This window comes from Athene noctua, chromosome 1 (assembly GCF_965140245.1).
Source record: "Athene noctua chromosome 1, bAthNoc1.hap1.1, whole genome shotgun sequence".
Classification (NCBI taxonomy): domain Eukaryota; kingdom Metazoa; phylum Chordata; class Aves; order Strigiformes; family Strigidae; genus Athene; species Athene noctua.
In genome coordinates this window covers 219,302,621-219,324,887 of record NC_134037.1, presented here as the reverse complement: position 1 = coordinate 219,324,887, position 22,267 = coordinate 219,302,621, and the positions used below count along the sequence as shown (strand labels likewise).

Below are 22,267 nucleotides of genomic sequence, written 5' to 3'. Positions count from 1 at the left end.
TTAAACTTATCCCTAGTTTAGCATGGTGCAGGAAGGCTGGACTGCAGCTTGCATGGAAGGGTTTATTAAAACTCTTTGGGAAGGAGAGTTGGACCCAACCATAACTTAATCTCCATCTAGCAGCTTACTGCTGCAGCCTGGCTGCTCCGTTTCTCTTTGGAGGCACATACATTTCATGGTTTGGGTGAGATCTAGCCATTGTCTTAGCCATGTTTATTTACTCATGTATGTTCCAGTTTGGGGAAAAAAAAAGAACTGCTTCTCTGGGGTTATGGGAAGTACCGGAGCAGTTACAGGGAAGTTGTGGTCAAAGATGGGTGACCAAAGAAGCATCTGTGTAGCTCTTGAGATGGTTTCCTGAGCAATGAGGCATGCTGTCTGCAGGGTGCAAAGGACCAACTCCAGCAGTCGTTGCAAAATATGCCTGTTGCTGCAGGTTGATCTTTAACAGTGCCAGGCAGATTTCAGAGACAGTGATGTCCCTGTATGTTTCCTGTAGGGGCAAGGGAGTTGACTCTTTGGTTTGTTTCCTTTCATTTTGGTTGTTTTTAAAAACAACCCCAAGATTTGTTTAAAACCTTTGCACTAAAACAGTTTCTGGAAAATGAAAATTTAATTTCTGCTTATCTTTCAAACTGCCTGAAATACAGTTTGTGTGAAGAGCAATGCATATATTTTCCCAAGTAGAGCAGAGCAGACAAGCCAACCAGCACAGAGTATCTGTTCCTGAAGCCCTCTGGCATTTCTGGGGGACATGGTAAGGGTAACTGAAAGGTCAGATGATTGTGGAAGCTGGGGTTTCATTACACAGTCTGCCTTAAAAATACACTTGTGAAACAGAGATGTAATTTAAAGAAAATTACTCAAATTGATAAATCTTGCTGAGTTCAGATCCTGCAAAATGTTTTGCTTAGAGTCCTTGGGGGGTGGTGGAAATAAAATGAATGCTTAGCAAAAGCAAACCCAGAGAAAACCTGGTTCTTAATAAATACAGACTTTTGAGCTTGAATCCCAGTATGTGAGATGGTTTGGATATAATCACACAAGGGGGAGGACTTTGTGGTCTGACAACGTGTCTTCCAACAAGGCTTTACAGAGCATTTTAAGGCGCATCTCTGCCTGCAGCACTGCTGTTCCCCAGAAACCTCACATTTCCAACTCAGTTGGCTGAATGCAGAGGGAATCATGAACCGGGTTGGAAGTCATAAGACATCATGGGACAGCAGGAAGATGAATGAGTTCTGTGTAGTATATGCAAGCTCAAGATAACTGTCAGATTAATACATTGCTCATTTCTCAGGATAAATAACTGTAGCAAGGCAAAATTTTAGTTGAAGTAAGTTTCCATCTGAGACCAGGTGGTGAAGCAATTTCAGAGTTAGCGTTGATATCTCCTTTGGAGAGTGGTAGCTAATGAGAACCTTGCCTTGCAACGTACTGATTTGGTTGTTCCAAGACCATCTATCTTTCCTTGCAGCTCCTGTGAGTAAGATGGAAGTGCTTTGCTCTGTGGTTGGGAAGTGTTTCATCACATCAGAGATGTGAGGGCTTCGCTCAAACCACAGGACAGAAGAAAACTATTAGGTTTTTAGAATTGTAAATGAAATTCCATTAGCACTTTCTTTTTGAAGTTGGTCCTCCATTTCAACAAGTAGAGAACTTGCTAACTCCCACTCTCTAATGTGAGTGCTGACTTAATATTATCACCAAATGTCATCTTCATTGAGCTTTGGCAGAGGGATTTTTTGGGGAACTTTTGCTTCCCTTTCACACAAGAGAATAAAGGCGCATCTCTAGACAGTCCCAGGTTTGAATGTGAGCATGTGAAATACTGTAGAGTGGAATTTTTTTGATCTAGTGGGGATTTAGGTTTCCTTTATGGTGAAGAGTGTCTTGATAGTTTTCCAGGCAGGATTTTTCAAATGCTTATCTTCCTGGTTCACCAAGGCTCAGCATGCCCTTCTGACAAGTGCTACACAAACATCATTCCCTCTCTTTAATGGAATCTAATGGTACACCACTACCTTCTATAATTTACTTCTTTAATGTATGAGAAGGTATTAATTCTACTTGCACCAAGACAACCACCTCAAATAGTGGGGGAGAGTCACTTTGTTACAGAGATCATGGGCACATACCTCTTACACCAGGAAAGCAGGGAATAACAAAGGTAAGAAGGGAGAAATACAAAAGAGAGCTATACCAAAATGAAAGAGGAAATAAAGACAGGGGTGGAGAAGATAAAAACGTTGCCATTAAAAAAATTTTTCCTGAGCCTTTGTACCTAACACTTTGCAAACCGTGGAACCGCCCTGGTATTTCCTTATCTCTTGTCATCAAGTAGAGCTGGCCAAAATTTCCTTTACTGTGGGAAAGTTTTCTTGACAGGGCTTTTTTTTTCTGTGTTGCAGGGGAATGGCATGCAGATGACATTTTGACTTTATTATAGGACACTTTTAAAACAATTTTTCTGGTAAAATCCACACTTGCAAAGTGAAGATTTTCAGTTGTATATTTTATTTAGGCCTTGGCTACAAAGTACCTTCTCCAGATTACTTAAAATCAAATTAGTTATGTTTTCCAATTAATTTAAAAAACCTGATGGTAATATTAATGTGAGAGGTTTTATTTTAATTTTTAAAAGAATCTGTTTTTTTTCAAAGCAACTCTACTTCCAAAGTTCATTCCTTCATACTGAAAATTTCTGACTGCATACTGAAAATTTCTCCTGCTGTTCACCTCCTCGTGCTTTATCGGTCCATGCTTTCCTCCTTCTTCTATTTTTTATTCTTTTTTAAAAAAATTTGAATTTTTAAATATTGAACTCCTGTTCTGTGAATTTGCCTAGTATGGTCTACATTAGTAATATTAATAGTAGCTTGTCTGATATGAGAAATGAGTATGAGAGGACTTCTCCTCCTTTCTATTCTTCATGGCAAATGAGGAAGGGCAAATACACAAAAGCGTGAACTAAGTTATGTAAAAGCTGCTGTTGTTTTCTTTGCTTTGCTACCAAACACCAAAAAATAAAGGCCCAAACCCAGATGGGTTGCTGGTTGTGCAGCAACTAACAGTGTTCAAAAACACTCATAGGAAATAGCCTCATAAATTTTGGTCAGGAGCTTGCTAATGAGCTGATAACCATTTGACGTGCTCTGTTTGCTTATCCAACCTTTTTATTTTTTTCAGTGATGAGGGAGTATTACTGAGTGTGGAACATTGCTTTTTCTTCTGAAGGTTTAGTCACCTTTTTGATGAGGACCAGAATGCATCACAGCTAATGCAGCACCTGTGAGCTCTGCCTCGAGCCCTGCCTCCATCACCCTCTCTCATGGCTGACCTGGGTCTTGGGATTTTGATTTGTCTGTGGACTGTAAATTCAGAAGTATGGGGTGAGTGCATGCACAGCACTGCTGCGAAGAGTGGAATTGCGTAAGTCCTAGTCACCTGGAAGCTGATTAGTCTGGTATTGCTTTTCATAAGGCAAGGCACAAGATGATACGTGTCATTTCCTGAGGAGGTGATTAATTTTAATGTGTAAACAAAGTTAAAGAGGCATCATTGCTTGTTTTCCAGATTAATATGCTCAGCAAGTTGTTGGGGAATACAGAAAGACAAGTATTTTAAGAGACTTCTAGTTACTTGTATAATCCTTACTTGAGCAGAGGTTTTTGTTTTATGATAGCAGTTGGTGTTTCTTGTGACTTATAACTTCAGTATGTCTAAAACTGAAAAGGAAGGGGGAGAAAGTGTCAGACTATATCCGCTTTCAGAACTCATGCCCTGCATCCAATGTGTGCTCTCATTTATAAGTCATCCTATACATTTAATAAAGACTCAGGAGCGCTTCAGACGGCAGAAATGAGGTCAGTTTCCTCTTTAGTAGTAGTAATCACCTCTTTTCATTCAATATCCTTTTTATGCTGCAGGTAACAAATTTCCCAAAAGTGTTATTTTCCTTTTTCTTTTGGGAAGCAAGATATTTGGGGGGAATGGGAAATACTGCACCTATTTTTAAAAAGGGTGGAAAGGAGGGCCCTGGGAATTCCTGACCTGTCAGCCTCACCTCTGTGCCTGGGAATATCATGAAACAGATCCTCACAGAACCTATACTAAGGCACATGGAGGACAGGGATGTGATTCAAGACAAACAGCATGTCTTCACAAAGGGCAAGTCTTGCCTGACCCACCTAGTGGCCTTTTGTGATGAAGTGACTACATCGGTGGACAAGGGAAGAGCTACAGATGTCGACTGTGTGGGCTTCTGTAAGGCCTTTAACAGTCTCCTGCAACATCCTTCTCCCTAAATTAGAGAGATCTGAATTTGATGGATGGACTGTTCAGTGGATGAGGAATTGTATTGGAGGTTGCATCTGGAGGGTAGTGGTCAACGCCTCAATGTCCCGACGGAGATCATTGACAAGTGGTGTCCCTCAGGGGTCTGTACTGGTACCAGCACTGTTTAATATGTTCATCAGTGACACAGACAGTGGGATCAAGTGCACCTTCAGCAAGTTTGCAGATAACACCAAGCTGAGTGGTGTGGTTGACAAGCCTAAGAGACCTGGACAAGCTAGTAAAATGGGTCCATGTAAACCTCGTAAGATTCAACAAGGCCAAGTGCAAGGTCCTGCACCTGGAACTGCCCTGACCCCAGGTATCAGTATGGTCTGGGAGATGGTGAAGGGATTGAGAGCAGCCCTGAGGAGAAGGACTTGGGGGTACTGGTGGATGAAAAGCTGGTCATGAGCCAGCAGTGTGTGCTCACAGCCTAGAAAACCAATTGTATCCTGGGCTGCATCAAAAGAAGCATGGCCATCAGGTCGAGAGAGGTAATTCTACCCCTGTACTCTTCTCCAATGAGATCCCACTTGTAGTACTGTGTCCAGCTCTGGAGTGAGCCCTCAGGACAGGAAAGACATGGACCTGTTGGAGTGAGTCCAGAGGAGGGTCACAAAAATAATCAGAGGGTTGGAACAGCCTCTCCTGTGAAGAAGGGCTGAGAAAGTTGGAAGTTGTTCATCCTGGACAAGAGAAGGCTCTGAGAAGACCTTATTTCAGCCTTTCCATACTTAAAGGAGGCTTATAAAAAAGATGTGGACAAACTTTTTAGTAGGGCCTGTTGCGATAGGACAAGGGGTAATAGTTTTAACGTAGAAGAGGGTAGATTTAAAATAGATATAAGGAAGAATTTTTTTGTGATGAGAGTGGTGAAACACTGCAAAAGGTTACCCAGAGAGTTGGTAGATGCCCCATGCCTGTAAACATTTAAGGTCAGGTTGGATGGGTCTCTGAGCAACCTGATCTAGTTGAACATGTTTGTATTCATTGCAGGGAGGGGTTGGACTAGATGACCTTTAAAGTTCTCTTCCAACCTAAACTATTCTATGTTTCTATGATTTTTTTCAATAAAGAAATAGTAATTGCCAGGAAGTACAGCATAACTTAAGTGATCATATTTTACTGTATTTAAAAAACAAACAAGCAATTTGAGGCACCATGTTCTCCATATTTTTGTCTTTTTTTTCCTTTTCTGCACATTCCCCCCCCCCCCAATCCAGATACCTTGGACTGTTCTTATACTTAGCTTGAAATCTGCTCTGGCAAATGATATAGTTTCATTAAATACTGAAAAGCATTTGAATGTATAGTGGTATGTTTACTTCATTGTTATAGGTAAGTGCAATAATATCTTCAGATTTTTGAAGTGCTTAAACCAGATGAAGACTTCTACCTGACTGTTACCAAACAGGTGGCTAGGATACACCTTCAGTATCTAGTTTTGTTCTGACAAGTACAATTACATGGGAGGGGAGACTTTTCTTTGATCAGTGGTCCAGCTGAAGTGCTCAAACAAGTTTCCTGGACATAAAAGAATCTATATTAGTCTGACAAAATATCTTTTCACCTGGGAAGTGACACAGCATGGTATTTCAAATGTAGACATCAAAAAATACGTTAAATTTCTTACTTCATGAATTTAGTGAGATTTTGTCAGTGCTACCAAAAATGCAAACAGAAATTAGTACGTATGTTTCCGCTGTAAAATCCAGAAGTTTCAGTTGCCATTAGTTCAAACTCCTAAGCAGATGTTTCTTCAGATTTAGGAAAATGATGGGCACACAAACTAGGGGATGAATATCCTGATATAAAAAAATAAAAAAAATAAAATAAAAACAGAAAGTTAAGACTTTTGTCTATAAATTTATGAAGTGTTTTAGAAACCTATTCATTATGCTTAAGAATTCTTAAAGTCTTGCGTCTTATATAAAACATTTTAAAAATGTTAGATCTCAGAGTACTTTGCAAAAAGCTCTTTACCATGGTTTCAGTTCTACATCTGAAGATAGCAGAGCTTGGGCAGAGGGAGTTTTAGGGGCTTTCCTGAGGTCAGTCAGTAAGTCAGCATAGGATAGGGGTGAAATTTTGACTCTCAGTCCTGTTCTTTTCTAGACTGTACTGTGAACTGCCCCCCAAACCAAACTATGCCTGACCTGAGTTCTGAGAACCTAAACTACAAATTAGCAAATGTCAGGAGTGATGCAAGACCTGATAGGAATGTATGTAGAATTAGAAATCACTTCTGGTACTCTTTCTGCTGCCTTATGGGAAAGAGGAATGTGGCTTGTATGGAAATACCTCTGTTAGACAATTAAGAAAAGAGGGTTGTGTCCTAGAAAGGAAGTATGGTTATTAATAGTTAGAGATGACATTGTTCTGTAGTCTTTCAATGCCTGATAGTGGGAGTACGTAATCTCAGCAGTGGTTTACTGATGTTTTGTGCCCTTCTGCTTGAAAACATATGGTACATTTCAGCCTTAGCTCTGAGTTTCCTTTAATTGTTTTGTGTTGCTGCCTAACCACTTTGAAATGTAGGGTGTGGGGAAAGGGGAGGTTGATGCAAAGTCTTTGTGACATTTTTAGTAGGTGCTCACGACTTTGATCAGGCAGAATGAAACCCAGACACTGGATTGAACTTGACAGGTTTTGGGTGGGTGATGATGAAGTGAAATGTATCTAGCAGACATAAGTGGGGAGAAACTATATGGGTGAAGACCCCAAGAAATGGTGGTTCAACTACTCACCTTGTCTCTAGTCAGGCGACAGTAAGTGCTGTGCCTCTTGGTTGATCTCCATGAATCAAAAGTAGTAGTATTGGGGATGCTTTAAATGAGATCATGGCTTCCAAACTGATGTTTCCAGCATGTTACTGGGAAAAGATGTCAAAATGCTGATTATTTAATTAATTGAAAAATTCTTGTAAAGTAACTGTAGAGTAATATGACTGTCAGCAAGAATTTTCTAATGTGCAAATTTTTCATCCCTCCTCCTGTTCTAAACCAAAGCTCTGAAACAGTATGACCTCTTTTTTGTCTCAACTTGCCAGCGATTTAACAAAATACATAAATATGGTTGCCAAATGAACTGCGAAAAACTTCCATTTATCAACTCAATCAGCTGTAGTCTGTAGTATACTCTGTCATTTGTATGGTATTTTTATTTCCTTAAATAACTGATGACTGTTTCTGTGTTTGTAAAGAAACATTCCTTCCAAACTGGAAAAAAATGTCAACCACATAGAAAGGGTACACACCTTAAATCATACTTGTGACATTTATAATCAGATTTCTTCTACCTTTGCCAAGGAAGCGTGGTTTTGAGATTTCTTGTGGCAGTCAGTGTTTATCTGTGTTAAATCTTCATAAGCTGGATGTTACGGTGGTTTTCTCTGGCTTGTCAAATACTTACTGATGTGCGGAGCTTAAAATTCATGGCAATTTCTAAAGAAAGTAGACGTTAATTGCAGCTGTGACAACTTTTTCTGTGATGTCAGTGCTGGAGCTGTACAGCTACACTACTCACTGTTCTGTTTGGTGCAAAATCCTCATACCACGTCTTTTAACGCCTGTCTGAACAACTCCATGCCCATGTGCCCGTGCTGAATCACCACCCTACAGTGATGTATGTAAAAGATCTGTTAAATACAGTGCCAACACCAAGTGTTGCCGAATGCAGGGTGCTGAGATGCTGCAGCTGCAGTGACTGAGCTTGCTTTCTGCTAGGCTTGAGGATGAGACATGAGGAAGCCTGTGGCTGAGGCAGATTGTCTCTGAATCCATTCATTGGTCAGGGTGTACAGGGGGAGCTCCTCTATACTGTGGGATGAGCCCACGGAGGGCAGCAAGGGTTAAACAGGGTAGTAGAATGCTATTCCTCTCAAGAAACAGAAGATGTCTAACTGCTGAAGGAAGCAAACTTTCAAATTCTCTTCTAAGAAAAGTACTAAATCATAGTCTAAAAATCAGACTACATGAATTGAGGATCTGAGGCAACTTGCTGTATTTCAAGCCCTGTGTTACAGAGGGGCTGAATTTCCATCTCTATTATATTGTTAACCTGTGTAAGCAAATCAGACAAACTTGTCTATACAAATAAAAAAAAAAAGAAAGGGGGGGTGGGGGGAGCAAGCTTTGCCAAAACTTTCAATGTTTCCAGAACAAGAGGTCTTTACTTCTTTTATTACTCATTAGGCTTCAGGGGAGTTTCACCTTTAAGTGGATTACTGTCATTCCAGTTCTGTGTAGTGGTGTGACTTGGCACTGAAGTATTTTACACACTTCGCTTGTAAAGTCTGTTTTGTATAAACCATTTCAGGGTGAAAAGCACATCACTTTTTTTTTTTTTTTTTTTCCATTGACTTTGACTGGAATGCAAGCAACTGATGTGAAAGTTAAATCTAGTCTAAACACGGAAATAGCCCAGTATGGTTATTCCGTACTGGCTTTCTGAGCCTATATGTTCTTTATCGTAAGAATACCTGCAAGTGGGCAAGTTAAATTCCTTTTGTCTCATTCAAAATTGAATGAATCTGTGAAGTGCAGAAATCCATCAATTGACGAACCCATGTGCTGTACTTTTGCCCATCTCCTTTCCAGTTGGCCTTATCTGGTAGCAGTGACATCCCAGAAATACACCTGCAGTTTACAGCCTGTTATTCACGCTCTCTTATCAATAAAATGCTCATTTGGTACATGTTGTTGCTGTAATATACATCTGTAATGTCATCGTGAAGGTTATGCTGTAGCACAGTAAGAGACATGGGCCTGGGAGGGATTTCAAATCACTGGGGACAACCGGTTACTTCCTGTGTCAACCATCTTGAAAGCAGTCAACTCGGAAGTGCTTTTTTAAAAAAACCCGCATTAATTTCTGTTGTGTCTTTTCCTTAATCCCATTGCTCCTGTTGGAAAGAAACTGTGGAGCTCAGTGCTGCAAGAGGTTGCAGGCAATGAGGTAAGAGGTCTTCTACTGGCCATTACACACAGTGGTTGGCAGTGTCAGGAACTGAGGAGCGAACTCGGGGGCAGATCCTTCAACATACAGCTTCATCTTACAGAGCTCCATGACTGGCTGCTGCCATTACAGATGGGTTTGGGGGATGTATGGGCCTTTTTGTCCAAAACCAAAATGCTTCTTGTCTGAGGCTGCTTCAGAACGTGGTTTCTGTAATGGCTGAACTCTGGTGAGACATGTGAATTGCAACAGTGAAGAGGAACTTTCCTCTTCCTGGCTATGATTTATAATTACTGATACTGGAAGCACCAAGGTAAGGGGAGAGCATATGGAGAAAGCTTCATTCCTGCATTCTGGCAGCAGGAGCACCTGTTTTTTGAGAGGACGGCTGGAAGTGAATCATTGAAAAGCTGATGTCTGTAATCGTGCATAGAGCTGGGGCAGGGAATCCTTGTGTCAAGTATCACAGTAATTTATTATTTTACACAACGTGGAAAAACAACAAAGGGCACACGGAGAGGAGTGGCAAAGCAATTAGCACTGTTTCAGATCTTTGGCCAATACAGTGCTCCATGCACACTATTATAGGTGGGATAATTTACAGAACAAAAGCCTTGAGGTCACTCTAAGTCAAATTATGCCTACAGTATGATTGTTTTAATTATTATTTTTAGTTTTTGGCCTAAAAGGGAGAAAAAAGTTTAGCTATTCTGTCTGCTTCTCCTCTTCCTTTTGGTTCCAAGTCGAACCCGTTAACAGCCTTCAGAGAAATGCAGAGAGCAGTGTACAGATGGAATGAGTAGTTGACAGGCACTGAGCATCCCGATGTGCAAAGCCAAGGTGGTAATTGGGAGTTCCTGGCTTCCAGGCCTGTGGTCAGACCACAAGGTTGGTTCAGCCCTGTTCCCTGCTCTCCCTCCTTGCCCCTTCTGTCGCCACCCAGCACTCACAGCCAGCACTAATAACCGAAACGTACCTTGGAGGAAGAGCAAGTTACCTGACTTGTTCAACAGGCTCCTGCTGTAGGTTTCTTTCCATACCCCACCTCTGAACATAAACAACGTGTAGTTGATCAAGTGATGCTGGTGCCAAATGCAGCTGTAAATTCTGTGTTAAACTGATTTGAGCCAGCTTTAGTGGTCAGTATCATGCTGTGTCTATGAAAAACATTTTCTACTTAAAAAAAACCCACCTCTTCCCTTAAGGGAGTGTGGGTGCTGCTAAGGAGGGTTTGTGGTGAATGCAGACCTGAAGGAGACGCAGTGTAAGCTTTCAAGATGACTTCAAATGTCTTCATAAATGCAGTACTAAGAAACATACCTGTTAAATATGATCTAGTCAGATGACTTCAGAATTCTGTAGCCAAAAAAATGCATCAGTCTTTCTTCCTAAAATGTCAAAAGTTTTTGTTGCTAGGCACTGTAGGTACTGAGTGGGTTTTTCTTTCTTTTTTCGGGAGCCTGGAAATTGAAAACAACTTCTGGCACCAAGTCACAGTCTGGATGATGCTGTAATACTTGCATGCAAATACACTTCATGGTTCTGGGAGTATTGGGTGCCATTATGAAATTATGTTCCCATCCTTCCCCTTCATACTCTGGGGGAAAAAAAAAAAGCTCAACTAAAAAACCCAACAAAAAAACACAGCAGAGCTTGAAAGGCAGTTGAAGTAAGGACTTTAACTAAAATGGTGAGTATTTATGTAAGAGTAAGAGACAACAGACTGTCTTCATCTATTGGCTGACACAGCCAGGAAAAACAGAAAAACAACATGTTAATTAAACTGCTTTTCTCCTAGATGCCAAGTGAATTGGAAGATGTGCCATAACTTGTATGCCTATGAGATCTCACTGTGTTTTGGTGCATGTGTAGGGCTTCAGAGAAACAGTTAACTACGGAGAAGACAGGTTTACCGCACATCATGACTGCTCCCTAAAGAAAGCAATTGTATTTACACACTTGTTTAAATTAATATTCCTGCCCCACCCAGATAATCATGATAATGAGGGATTTATTTTTTTAATTAAATTGCAACTGAAATATACAAACTGAATTTATTGTGATGTTGCGTGGCACATAAATAGTCAAAATAAGATGGTATTTGCACATTCTTATTTGGAGACCTCTCTTAGTTAGCTTTCACTTCATGCTCCTTCACTTTAGAGATTTTAAAAATTATTTTTAGTAGTTTGCACACTGTCTGTCCCTTCTCAGATAGCTTTGTGGGTTTTTTCCTTATTTAAGATCAACCCTTTCATGATCCTTTTTGCATTTCTACGTTTGTCTTCTCCCTTGCTTCCCTGTTGTTCATGTTATTTTTTGTTTGTTTGTTTGAGAGGTGCTCTTTCTTTTTCCCCTGTTTTTAGGTGTTGAGGAACATACACACTTCATCATCAGTGCTGTATGTTTTCATTATGCTGCTTCACCTTTGTGTCAAGTTCTTGTCGTGCTGACATATATTAGGAGCTGATAACAGGTGCAAACACAGTGCCACTGCCCATTGTGATCCCTTGATTTTTTTAGTGACTTTAATTATTACTTGTTAAAGGAATGTGTCTGTATTCTTGTGTTTTACCATACAGCAACTGGCTTCTTCCTTCTTCTTTGTGGTCTGAAGGATAGCGATGGGAAGAGTAGTCCTGCAGTGGCAGCCCTGCTCTTCACACCCCATTGACCTGCTAGAGGTGCAGAGTTCTGGCGTAGCCCCGCCACCCCTTGCCTAGGAGCAGAAGCATCACTGATGTCCAGCAAGGAAGGGCAGGGAAGACTCAGCTCTTTCCTCTCCTCATGTTCGTGAGATTGCAAGAGTGAGAAAGGCAACCCTGCTCTGCTGGGACATTGGAGGGAGGGTATGGACCACAGTCTCACGTTCAGTATAGGCATGGCATCTTGATTCCTTCTCAATGCTGGTTAGAGGGGGATGCTTTACCTACAGGCAGAGGGAAGGCTTTGTGGCTAGCAGTGCCCTGTGGGGACTAGAAAGGCAGGTGCATGCTGAAAGCGTGCAGTATCGTTTGTTATTCCTCCAAATGGCAGTATTTAAATGCCTGCTCGTGGATGACCTGCTTCCCACTGCCAGCTCTGTCTCTCCCGTGTTACGACTTTGCAGAGTTTTTGGGTGTGGTTTACTTTGAAGTTTGAGGCCAGAATGAAAGGCTGAATGGTAATAGCTCTACCTAGTCAATGTTCTGTGCTGTGCATTTACTGTAAGTCTGCACAGCATGTGAGAAACTGAAATCATGCTGGGAGCATCTGAAATGCTCTGCTGTTTCATCATGCATGCTGTCTGAGGGGAAAAACCCTATTGTTCCCCCCCAACTCCTTCCAACCTCCCCACGCCCTCCCACCAAAACAGTTAGAAGTAGTAATAACATACCAGAAATTAATTGCACTTGAATTTTGTGGTTAAGACTTCAGGCTTTATTTTTGTTGTGATTAAAACCTATAATTCTGTGATGCTAATTCTACCTTCAGATGCTCATGGAAATGCACCGATCGAGCTCTGTATTAAAATAATTTAGTTGATTTTGTCCACATTATCCCTGTTAATTCAGGAGCTTTCTCTTTTAATGGTCAGAAACCCTATGTTTTCTGCATAAATGTATTTGATCTGCCTGACCATGGATCCCTTGCTTTTGGACTGGGCAGCTCTTCCCTCCCCTTCTAGTTTTGCTTCCCTTGTGCTGGTAGATGGCAGCAGTATTGCATCTCGTGTGCCATTTTATTGGTATAACAGAACCAAGTTCTCCAGTTCTTGTTATACAGGTCCCTTGTCTTCCCTCATCATACTCCTCTTTCTTTGCAACTGTTAATTTGAACGTTTTTTAAATTTAAGTGGCCTGCCCTCATCTACAGAGATTGGGAACACTTCGGTGGCAGAGGGGTGTTGTGGATATAGGCATGTCTTTTTTTCTCAAGCATGCCACTTCAGTGATGTGTGGTCACCAGGAGATAGTTCTGATGTGTTGCGGTTCTCTTCTTTTGAGTTCTGAATGTTTGAAAAGAATAATTTTTGTGGAGTATGATGAGATTCATGTTGCAGTATACCCTTTGAAGCTGAAGTGGTAATGACCATTAGTCTTATTAAAGTACAGTTATATTGGTAAAAGGAACAGCATGATGGCTTCTATATTTGAGTGCATTCATCACTGAAAAGTGTTCCTGTTCACATTTCTAATGATAAATCTAATTGCAAGGTTGATAGCTTGTCACTTTTTTTTCCCCTGCTTATTTCTTCTGTGCTGTTCTAAAATTCATTTGCAGGTTCATTATTCTGGTAGAGTTTAAAATGGCTGCTAGCTATTTTGAGACTGGTAACTTTGGTGATTTACTACAGTGATTAGGGATGGTCAAGAATAACTTGGCAAGGACGGTATTTAGAAGTGCTGATTTGTTGAATTTACACCTTTTTGTATCCAAACCTGAGCAATAGCCTTTTGGGTGACATCTCTTGATGTTCTGGGGATCAGTTACAGGCCATGACCAGAGGAGAGCTGGTGTTGGGCCAGTCACCTGCAAGATGACAGGTGTGATCAAGCTGTTGTCTTGGGAGCTGGGGGGAGGCGGATTTTGAACCATGTTTCCTTCTGCATGCGAGTGCTGTGACTACCACACTGTATTCTGCCTCCTGAGTGTATCCCCCTCTGCCTCTGACCCATTTCTGAAGGTCTTGACTCATGTAGGTGATGATGTTCTCAGGGGCTGTGTTATTTATCAGGGGGTTGGTGTTTGATACATTTAATTGCTGCGACACCTTAAAAATTAATTATTTTGTGTGAACAGTTTGGTGGTTGTGCAGCTGAGCAGCTACTGGTGAGTAACTCCTCTGGTTTGTTTTCATTGTGCTCAGGGTGTAGGCAGCATCCATTTCTCTAAATCTCTGACTCGTCTTCATTGTTTACCTGCGCAGCGTGCTCATTTTCTGCAGTTCAGTTGACGTAACCCATTGGTTTGGGAGTTTACTCTGAGTTTTGGCAACTGGTCAGACCAATCAGGGATTGTTGCCTTTGTGTTGGTGCCAGTTATGTTCACTATCCTGCAACTATTTGTTTGTTCTGTGTTGCTTTCTTCCTTTGCCTTACCTGGCTGTTTCTTGGACTCCCCAGACCCCTGAATACTAACCTGACAGTTGAATGTGTTTTATTGTTTAACAACTAGTTTCTCTTTTTCTTGCAATGGGACTTTAACCTGTGGCCTCTTGCGTGCAAAAGAAATGATGCCTTTTCAAGTCCTTGGGCTAATGTGACACATATATTAATTGAATAAAACTGGTGCATCTAGTCAGCTATCCCTGTATTGCATGGAAAGAAAAAGGGGACATTGCGTGGAAATGAAAAAAATAAATGCCCTTCCTGAGGTTACACCCCCAGCCTGAAGTGCACCTTTGGCCACTTGTGCAGGCAGCTCCTTGGGTATTGCAGAAGTTGGTGCAGAGGCGAGGTTGTGTGTCCTCCATCCTTCCCAGCCCCCTCTGCTCATCTTCTAACACGTCGTGTCCCCCATCATCGTTGTCGTGTCATGTTCCCTGACAGCAGAACAGCTCCCGCTGTGGAACATTGCAGTCAAGGTTTGGGCCATAACCTTCATGGTGTGAGACACTTAGGATCTTTCAGATGTGGTAGCATGGAGCCCGCAGCCTGCATGGGGAATACCTTGTTCAGATATTTTCCTTAAATGAAGCCATGTTTACAGACTGATAAGAATCCTAGCGACCTTCAAAACAGAAGGTTGTGGGGATTCTTGGGTTTGTTTTACTTGTTTTAAAGTATTTGCTTTACTTTTTAAAGTCTGTATAAGAAGCAGCTGTTGTTTGTGGATTTATTTTGTAAATACTTTTTAAATGATGGAGTCATTGTTACATCCAATGGTTGTGTGTCAGGGAAAAAAAAAAAGAAAAAAAAATGTTCAAAGTGTATCAAATTGCTGAAGTGGAGCTTTCCCATACTGTGAAACTCTGATGCCAGTACCTTGACTTACAAACCCTTCGAATGACAGGGCTGTGTGTAGCTTATGAATTAAATAACTTCGTGTACCTTTTCCTGTGGCTTCTAGCTGAAGGGAGCAAGTGCACAAGAGGGCACATTCTTTTGTTGTTGATAGCATTCCGCCTTAACGAAAAGGAATTTCTTGCCTATTGCCTATTGTTTATGAAGTGGAAAGAGATCACAAGTTGTATAATCTCTCTCTATATTGTTGAATTTTTTTTTCTTAACCTTACTCTTGCTGTTTGGTTGATCTGCAGCAGGTGCAGCAAGTGGGTGCTGTAATACACCACACCTATATTTTGTTATATATTTGGATTGATCTTGGGGGGGGTGGGGCTGGGGAGGAAAGGGAGGAACACAAAGGAGAGAAAACCCCCCAAGTAAGGAAGAAGCAGAGCTGAGTACAGTTTGGTTTCTGTCTCTCCGGAGCTTTGCTCAGCAACCAAACCCAGACTCCAGGTGCAGTATTCCCTCATCGGTCTGTAAGCATAGAAACGGCGCGTCCCTCCTCTTCTTCCTCTCCTGCCAAGAGTTTCTGGGTGGTGAATGTCAGTAGCTGGAGTTATTTTTAAAGGCAAGAGGTGAGGCTTGTCGTGCAAAGCTAGGAAGAGGGCGTTTGTTTGCTGAGCAGAGCTGACATCAAAGTGGAGACTGCTGCCTACTGGCTCACCACTGCCTTATGCCAGGTAATCTTTAACATACCCCTCAGTCACTGAGACCGCAACTGAGCCTGCCTGCGTTCATGAGAAACGACCTGTGTTTATGATCCAGAAGATTGCTTTTTCAGTATTATTTCTGTGAGCTGGACTTTGACATTTAAAGGCTCACACTAATCATCTTGCAAAACCTGCTTAGTGCTTTTAACTAAGCAACGGCTTTCTACTTCTCTTCACAGGATAATATAAATGTTTTTCTGAAAGCGTGTGAAAATATTGGACTGAAAGAAGCTCAGCTTTTTCACCCAGGAGATCTTCAGGATTTGTCCAATCGAGTTACAGTCAAGTGAGTTTTGTGGTTTTGTTTTCTCCCTCCCCTTCTAAGCTGTTTCATGGTCCTTTTTTTTTTTTTTTTTTCTTTAATGTTTGCCTATGGAAAATTCTTCTTTTAATCTGGTACAAGCAGTTCTGAATACTGTGGTGAGGGTTTAAGCCTTGTTAAGACTGGTAGATTAGATTTGCACAAATTTAAAAAATGAAGTATTATTATGCCTTACAAGCAAACTAATTGTTAATGAATATTTACAGAATATATGAGATGGAAACCATTCAGCTTATTTTAAATTTGGAGCAAAATTAACAGTTAAGTGATGTTGAGAGCATCGCTTTTCTTTATGCTTTAAGATTACTGATGTAAAATCTGAAAGGATGAGATGGTACTTCTCATACTTATCTGAATGGCTCTGAGGCTCAGGTATGGTGTTCCTGAATGACCACTGGTCTTGCCGCTCTGTATATTAATCAGGTGTTTGTCACCGAATGTCACGTCTACTGTCAAGGGTCGTGGGTATGTGTGAATAGAAATCAAGTACTGAATTGCACAAAGGGAAATTGTCATGTTTATAGAGAAAAGAATTTTCTTGTGAAATAGCACTGGTTTGGTTCTCAAATATAATTAGTGGATTCTCAAATTTCAGGACTGCTGTGTCTCCTAGCAGGAATTTTATTACTAGTTTGTGAGAGATTAAGGTGTAATTTTACTATATAGACACTTAACAGATGTTTTAAGATATATGTGTTGTAGAAAGAAAGCAACATGCTCCAAGATGACATTTTTTACATTATTATCTGTTTTTACTGTGTTGGTAGAAAGGATGAATTTATTAAGTCTCCAAAAATAAGAAAAGCTTTAGGGAGTTTTGCTGGAAGCGTGTCAGGTTAAATGTTAAGAATTTATTCCTGTCTTAAATTACCAGTTTTATCAAAGTGGAATAGGCAGTAATCCTTCTGTAAATACAAGGAGAAAAAAATACTGTGAAATGACACATAGCTGCTTTAATTAGAAATCTTCCGTAGGTGGATTGGGTGTTAGCGTGTTGACATGCTCTCTGCCTGGTTTCAGAATGAAAGTTCGTACCATTTTGAGGTCTGAGATGGCAATGCGTTTTCCAGTCTTTGACTCTTACCCAAAGTGTAATTTCTCACTAATGTGGTGTTTAGGGACTTGGCACCTTTCCAGGACGCTGGTATTCTGTCTGCTGGTTCCTAGATCATACCAAAAGCCAGAGGGTTGGTAACCTCTGCCATGCTTTAATCCACAAACCCCTTGCTAAAGCTATTTGGTGGAGGGTTTGCTCCAAAGGTATAGCTGGGAGGGGTTGGAGGTGGTCAGGAGCTGGTCTTCAGCAGTGTCAGTAAGCGACAAGCTGAAACCCTGGGGAGGTCAAGTTAGCAAGCTGTTGTGCAAAGTATGTTATCCAACTTGTCCCTACATTAACCACAGTGCTCAAGTGAGGTCAGCCATGAAATTCATCCAGTGGGTCTGTAACCGGGTTGTTTGTTTTTTTTGTTTGGTTTTGGTTTTTGTTTTTTTTATTCTTTTAGCTCTGCCAGTTCCCTTCTCAGCTCTGAGAGCAGAGTGTAAGGCTGGAATTTGAAGTCATCATAAGGCAGTGAGGGTTTTACATCACACCTACTTGGCAACAGATTAATTGGTGGCTTTCAAAAAAGCAGACTTAAACATTGAGCATTTCTTATGGACAGCAATGCAAAATTTTGGTTTGAGTCAAGACCTGCCAGCCGTACAGCCATGCTCTTTTAATTCTTTTCAATGTAAGTTTGATTTTCCACACATTGTGTATCATATGACAGTCCCACAGTGTGTGTAAAATGCTTACAGAGTAATTCAAAACTTCTCTATGTGAGAAGACTATAAAGTGGTAACCTAGCTATACTAACATATTTTGATGTGTTTAGGAGTTTGGAGAGGGACGTGGAGGAGGTTATATTTCAAGAAATGAAGGAAATAATTTATACTAAGATAACTCTCTCCATTGAAAAGTTAATCATGGTCTTTTGGTTACCCAGAGGAGAAGCTAGTCTTCAGAGGGTTTCCAGAGAGATTCATATGTGTGTCAGGAGAGAAGTGCTGTCTGATTGTGAGCTTCATCTGATGTATTTAACTGTTTAATAGGAATAGGTAATTTCATACATTCAAGCTGAATTACAAATATCTTCAAAACTCATAGGATGCCAGGCCTCACAAAAGGGATACTATTTCATGTCCTCCTTTCATGCTATCCTCTGTTAACCTTAGAAGTAAATAATTTCTTGTTAAAGAGAGGGAGATTTTTTTTTTAATATGCTGATTTTTATAACAGATTGCATTTAATTTTTGGCTTTCTAACATTCCTAAACAAATTCATTTTGCTGCCATCACCTGAAGCTAATTGCTCACATCTTAAACCAGCTGTGATAGGTTGTATGGGATAACATTAAGGTGTGCCTGAAGCAGTGTGTATTTTGACACCTCAGCAAGTATTGCTGTGTTCTGCTGTTGCACCACTGTTAGCATATGGTTTTTATCTACCCAAAATAGATTAAATAAACTGTTGCTTAAATAGTCAGCTTTTCAGGCTGGCATAGCTGAGAACACTGCCCTGATGTGTACTGCTGGGCATAAGAACATGCCTCATTTGCCTTGTATATGGCAAATAGATAAGAGGAAGGTATTATATTATAAAGAGGCTGGGTCTGCTTCTGTTCTTAAGGAGAACATGAGAATTGTCAGCACAAAAGCAATCTCTGACAGTGGCTAGGAGGTTGCATCTCTGTCCCTGCTGCACTTCGCCTTCTGTAGACTTGTCTAATTACTCTGATGCTTCTGGTGCTGGGAAGGTCCTGCAGGAGGAACGCCTCCCCTTTGAGGACAATGTGCTCTGTGAAAAGGTGTTCCCTCCGTTCCTCCTATCTCTGCTGCCTGGCAGTTGTGTGTGGTATCTTCTTCTTACCTTGTGGGAAATCATACACCCTTAGGCTTTTGTCATTTCAGACCACAGACCTGTCCCACCTGGGCAGGCTCCCTTCCCAGCAGGAAAAGCTATTTTCGTACCTTGTTTCTGAGTGTGGTTGCTGGCTTTCACTGTACCTTCGCTGATAGCGCTCTTTCTGTCTTATCAACACCACCACCAAGCCATTGAGAGATACCAAACTTTATCTGTGTGTGGTGTAATGTTCTTGGTGTCACTTGAGTTAAGATAAAGACCCTCTGTTCCTCATGGTTTGCCAGAGCTGTACTAAGAAAATAATCTTCCTACCTGGTAAGGAGGTTACAACTTTCACTTTTATTGTTTTCTGTTGCAACTGAGATGATGCACAGGCATAATCTGAAACCTTCCTCTGTAATTACTACTAGTATCTGGGACAGGAGAGGCAAGAATCCTCTTAAATATCCAGACTCTCAGTTCCAAGTGATTATGTGATTATCTGTTTTGCAAAGAAAAAGCTCCTTAAAATTTTATTGTTTAGAAGTTTGTGTGAAGAGGGCTGGTTAAAATTACTGGTTGCTGTTCAAAGCCTTGCAAACTTCATGATTTGCCAGATCAGCGATGAGATTAGTAGTCGGGTGATGTGGAAAAAATATACTGGCATGGATGGTTTCTTTTCTGCCAGTGAAAATGGGAGTGTGGATTAATGTCTGAGATTTATAGTTCAGTCATACTGTAAATCTGCAGAAGTTATTGCTCAATGGTATAGTACAGTAACGTTTCATGTGTTCCAATAAAAATTATCCAGACAGATTTATTCCTCACATACTGTGTCCGGCAGTCATGTGCATATCTTCTCGTTTCCTGGCTAGTTATCTGTGTAAATGTGTATGCGTCCCTCTTCAGTTCTTTCAGTATATTTAATTTTTTCTAGCCTAGGATTTAATTATTTTCAATCAGAGGAGATGTTATTTTAAAGCTCAGAAGCTTGGGGGGTTTTTGGGTGTTTGGGGTTTTTTTGGTGTTTGTTTTGTTTTTGTTTTTGGTGGTGGTTTTTTTTTTCTGGATAGCAATGCAAGATTGTCTTAATACTTCATTTGATTCTCTTTTAGTTCTACCAAAGTAAGAATGTAATATGAGCTTAGTGACTCTCAGTTGTCAGCGTGGTGGTTACTATTTAAAAATGTTAAGCACTTCCTTACCCAGCTCTTTAGAGGTGACACACCCAGTTGTTCCCAGCTGGAGAAGGGTTCTTAGTAAAACCATGCTATGGAGTTAAAAGTGAGAGTTTGCTTAGGCAGCCACCAAACTTCTATTATGATGGAATGTGTTATTACATTATGTCTTAAAGGAGGCAGCCTGAACAATCGGATGGATGTCATAATTAAAATTTGTCTTGTCTTTCAAGCAAATTATTTCTTCCATCTGAAAAAAATTCTTATTCTGTAAAATGAGGTATCCACTTAAAGAATCTCATTAAATACTACTAATAAATCCAAACGATGATGGTTTAATAGATGCAAATATTAAACTAAGCAAAAAAAAATAAATTAAAAATTCACTGTTTTAATCCTAAATAGCAAACATTTTTTAAAACTACCACAAAGCCCCTGAGTCCTGATGTTGAAATTTTACTATATTAATTTAATTATTGGAAAAAATATCAAATCAAAATATTTGGCTTCTAATAATATTATTACAGGGTTATATTTAGAGTAGGTCTTGAATGAAACTTTACAATTGTCTCCAAAGATAGCTGGAAGTATCTCAGCACCTTGCAGAACTTGGTATTTGGATAAGGCCTTCAGATGTTTTCTGCTCTGTTCTTTAATTTTCATTTAGCACACAGGATTGATAATGAATATGTAAAAGTTATGAAGCAAACAGAAAACTCTGTTGAAGTCTTTCTGAAGAGGGATTAAGTGTGTACATGAGATTAATTAATGGAGCTCTGACTCTAGCCCATGCATTTCTAACTTCTGGGTAGTTTTATCTATTGATTTAATGTCCCTTTAGCTCTATTTTTCATCATTTCCTAAAGGAAAAAAGAATACTGGAAAAATTTGAATGTTATGCTTTCTGTAGCAAAAAGCTCTATATAACTAGAGTCAACTGGAGAGAAGTAACAACTGTTGTCATGTTCATCCTTGTGTTCATGCACTTCAGAAGCTGAATTTTTGAGAGGCTCTCTATTTCCATTCAGAGATAATACTTTCTGAATTTAAAATACCACAAAGAGTTGTTCAGAGATGAGATGCTTTTAAAATAAAGCCTGAGAAGATGAAATAGTTGCTAAGTGATTCAGTTGTAAGCATATATTCTGCATCTCTTCATCCATCTGGAGTGGGATATATTTCATGGGGTATTCTGATTAAATAAGAATGAGCAATTATATTCATTATAGCAACATAAACTATTTTAAGCATACATACAGAATCACTACCTGCCATGTCACAACTATTGTCCCTTTCTAAGCAACCATCAATTTTTAGGGACTGTTGAAAAGGAAGCCTTCTAGCACCAAGTTAAGGCAAACACAAAGCATCCTCTAGTAACTACCTCCTTTAGCCCATAATTCAGATTACAATAATGCCAGTGCTTCCTTTCAGTCATGAAGTTGCCTCACTTTTCTTTTTGCATGCAACCACTTAATGTGCAGGTATAATAGGGTTTCTGAAAATAGCAATGAAGCAGTAGCAGAGGGGTTGAATGCAAATGTAGCTTCTTCCAGTTCTACATTCAGTCCTTTAACAACTTCCCATTCTTCATGTGCTAGGAAAATAACTGTAGATTTTAGTTTCTAATTAGAAAAGAGGTTTTTTAATTTTATTTTTTTTTTTAATGTAAGTTGATGGTTTCTCATGATATTCACGTTCTTCCTGTCTATTCCTGGGCAATATGCCAGGTTTTCTAATTCCAATTCTGTTTCCTGCTCAGGGTGCTTTCTTCTGCAGGGTCAACAAAGGCAAAGTGAAATTTCTGTTCTATGGGATGAATGCTACCACTGCCGAATAGACCACTGAAGAAAGCAATCTGCGTAGAAATCATAGATGGTCTTTTTGAGTGG

At 40.2% G+C, this 22,267-nt stretch overlaps 1 protein-coding gene across 3 annotated transcripts in view; it reads left to right on the top strand.

Annotated features, from left to right (window-relative positions):
• The window catches only part of LMO7 (LIM domain 7), a 95,968-nt gene that overhangs the window by 6,942 nt on the left and 66,759 nt on the right, over window positions 1-22,267 (top strand). For all 3 annotated transcript variants that reach the window (XM_074911948.1, XM_074911958.1, XM_074911968.1), the window contains exon 3: window positions 16,174-16,280. The gene's annotated coding sequence lies outside the window, so the exon portion shown is untranslated. The remainder of the gene's footprint in view (window positions 1-16,173; window positions 16,281-22,267) is intronic.